Consider the following 3,862-nt stretch of genomic DNA (forward strand, 5'->3'; position numbering starts at 1 on the left):
CCCAAAAGTCAAACCCACTTCCCAAGATTTTCATGTCAAGTACCCTTTCTTATCATAGTACATTTCATCCATCCATCCATCAAATTACATTTTGTCTTCCCAACATGTATTTTTTCTTTTATTATTATTATTAGATTAGTATAGTTAATATTATTATTAATAATTTATATTTCAGTCTTTTATATTTCAGTCCTTTACATTTCAGTATTTATATTTTAGTCTTTTTATTTCAGTCTTTTTATATTTCTGTATTTATATTTCAGTATTTACATTTCAGTATTTACATTTCTGTAATTTACATTTCTGTCTTTATATTTCAGTCTTTACATTTCAGTCCTTTACATTTCAGTCTTTACATTCCTGCAATTTACATTTCTGTTCTTACATTTCTGCAATTTACATTTCTGTCATTTATATTTCAGTCATTTAAATTCTAGTACTTTAAATTTCAGTATTTTCATTTCCTGTAATTTACTTTCTGCAATTTACCTTTCCGTCTCATTATTACTTTTCAGTCCTTACATCCTTCGAGAGAAGAAACCGAGCGATGATGGGCTAACGCCTTAGCTTGGGATGTAACGGGAAATTAAGACCAAAGCCGATATGAAAGTACAAAGGTGTCTTATTAGCATTATAGTCTGCTATTTATTTCAGGTGCTTAATATTTCATTTGATGATTACATTAAAATTAATTGACAACTARTTTTRTGTATAAAAATGTATTGACTTTCAAAACCTGAGGTAATAGGAGAAGGCTATAAATAGCTTTAGTATATGACAAATGCTATACTCCTACGGTGTAGGATGGTAACAYCGTGTTGTGCTAGGATTCACGACGTCTAACATAAATGATATCGTATCGATAGCACGTTGACCGGTGTGTGCTCTTGGGAGGCCGTCTGACCCGATAGTTGATACTGTCATAGTAATATAAAATCATTTATTTGATTTTAGATAATTATGACAGGAATGCTATGTCACATTTTTACTGAATCATCTGTTTAATGTCTTAATCAACTGTTGCACCCTGTGCTTCTTCTTAAGACTGGTATTTTTCTTAGTTGTTAATCAAACCTCCCCATTTTAGATAAATCAAATCTCTCGATTCGCCTTCTGAAATTAGTTTTTATAAACTGGACTTTTTGAATTAACTTTACAAGCTATCTCTGTGGGAACGATAAATCTGGTACTTTTTACCATTATTACTTGTTACGAGACGACAGTAGTTCGAGGTGTATACTTGCGCCGAGTTCTATTTTTGTGTTGGAATCTAAGGTTGAATAAACCGACGAGCACTAGCCGTGGTCTGGGTGGCGATGGTGATGATGACAGAGACAACGAGGGGCTATGAGCGACTAGGTTGATCATTTATGGTTCCCCTGTTCGTCATGAAGAAGAGGTGCACGCTCGCCGGCGGTTGCTTCGCCGGACCGCCAGAGGTGGGTCGCGAACAGTCGCCCTTTTCACTCGGGCCATGCTTTTCGAACATTGATGAGAGTGGAGTGGTATCGATATCCTTAGTTAGAGTGGTAATATGAGGGTGGTTTTTGGTGGCACATCAATATTGGAGAATTGATGTTGGAAGAGAAAGTCGGCGATGGAGATAGGTAAGGGTGGTTATGGGGAAGATGGTCATATCTTAATTAAGTCTCCTTTCCCTTCTAAATGAAATGGCGGTTTAGGAAGTGTCAAAGTGGTTATCAGGAGGTTAAAAAAAATTAATGTGATGGAGTGGGTTCATGCTGCATGGGAGACGTTTTCTGAGAAAAGAAGCTGACAAAACTATTATGATGCAGTGTTGATGTCACTTTTACTTCCACTAACTTTCTTAAAAGATGCTGCCAATTTTCACATGTGAAAATAAAAATGCTACAGCATTGGCAGAGCATCTACTTTTCTTAACAATCCCTTTGAAAATAACCTGCGCATGAACAAACTTATAAAACATAACTATCCTAATATATAGATATAACAAGGAAATATATGCACAAACATCCCTGGACTTTGAAAAGTCCAAATACACCTTTGTTTCCTAAGGTGTGGCCCAATTCTCAGAGCAATGCTCTGGGAATGCTACAGCATCATGAAATACCTTAACTCGCTGCCCATTCACTTTAAACACAGTGTTGTCCTCCGGGTTAATCAGGTCAACCGCTCCATAAGAGTAAACTTTATGAATGACAAAAGGTCCAGACCACCTAGACTTGGGATTTCCCGGGAATAGTTTCAACTTAGAGTTAAACAAGAGGACTTTCTGTCCTTTTTTCAACTCTTTGTGTTGGATTCTATTATCATGCCACTTCTTTGTCTTTTCTTTATAAAGTTTGGCATTCTCATAAGACATTTGTCTTTGTTCCTCCATTTCACACAGTTGTAACTTTCTTTTCTTTCCAGCTTCATCCAAAGACATATTTAACTCTTTCATTGCCCAATATGCTTTGTGCTCAAGTTCTAGAGGTAGATGGCAGGCTTTTCCATAGACTAGCTTAAATGGAGACATACCGATTGGTGTTTTGAAAGCGGTTCTGTATGCCCATAAAGCATCATCTAACTTGAATGCCCAGTCCTTTCTATTAGGTTTGACCACTTTTTCCAAAATGCTTTTAATTTCTCTATTAGAGAGCTCTGCCAAACCATTTGTTTGTGGGTGATAAGTCGTGGCAATTCTATGGTTAACAGTGTATTTTTCAAGAACTTTTAACAAATTGTTCACAAAGTGGGTACCATCGTCACTAATTAGTGCTCTCAGAGTACCGAACCGTGTGAAAATTTGTTTTTGGAGAAACTTAACCACAATGTTTGCGTCATTTGACACACATGCCATAGCTTCCACCCATTTGGATACGTAGTCAACAGCCACAAGTATGTATTGGCAATTATTTGATGGAGGGAAAGGACCCATAAAGTCTATTCCCCATACATCAAATAATTCAACTTCAAGTATCCCATTTAATGGCATTTCATTTCTTTTAGAAATGGAGCCACTCCTTTGACATTCGTTGCACCTCTGTGCAAAATTGTGGGAGTCTTTAAAAATGGTTGGCCAATAAAAACCGGACTGTAGGACCTTGGTTGCAGTTCTTTGGCCTCCAAAATGGCCTCCGTATGGTGCATGATGGCAATGCTGCAAGATTGTTGGCACTTCAGATTCAGGCACGCATCTTCTTAAAATTTGATCTGCACCGAGCCTAAACAAAAACAAGTCATCCCACAGATAAGATTTAGCATCATGAAAGAATTTTTTCAACATATGGCCTGTGTAATCAGAGGGTTTTATTCCACAGGCTAAGAAATTTGCTAAATCTTCAAACTATGGTGTTTTTGGTTGGTCTATCATAAGGATTCTTTCATCCGGAAAAGTATCACTAATGTCCATTCCTCCTATCTCAGGTTCTTCTAACCTAGACAAATGGTCTGCCACTTGATTCTCTACTCCCTTTCTATCAAGTATCTCTAAGTCAAATTCTTGCAATAAAAGCACCCATCTTATTAACCTTGGTTTTGCATCTTTCTTTGAGATCAAGTACATGATGGCCGCGTGATCGGTATGTACTATTACCTTTGTTCCCATCAAGTAAGACCTAAATCTCTCAAAAGCAAAAACTATGACCAATAATTCATTTTCTGTTGTGGTGTAATTAATTTGTGCCTCATTCAAAATTTGACTTGCGTAATAAATTGAATGAAACACTTTGTCTTTCCTTTGTCCTAACACAATACTCACCGCCCAATCACTCGCGTCACACATAATCTCGAAAGGTTTGTTCCAATCAGGGGCAACTACCATTGGTGCAGTGACTAAAGTTTTTTTTCCAAATTTTGAACACATTTTTGCATTCATTATTAAAATCAAATTTTTGGT

The sequence above is a fragment of the Cynara cardunculus genome, unplaced genomic scaffold, assembly GCF_001531365.2.
Source record: "Cynara cardunculus var. scolymus isolate 2C unplaced genomic scaffold, CcrdV1 Un_Scaffold_1432, whole genome shotgun sequence".
Lineage (NCBI taxonomy): Eukaryota > Viridiplantae > Streptophyta > Magnoliopsida > Asterales > Asteraceae > Cynara > Cynara cardunculus.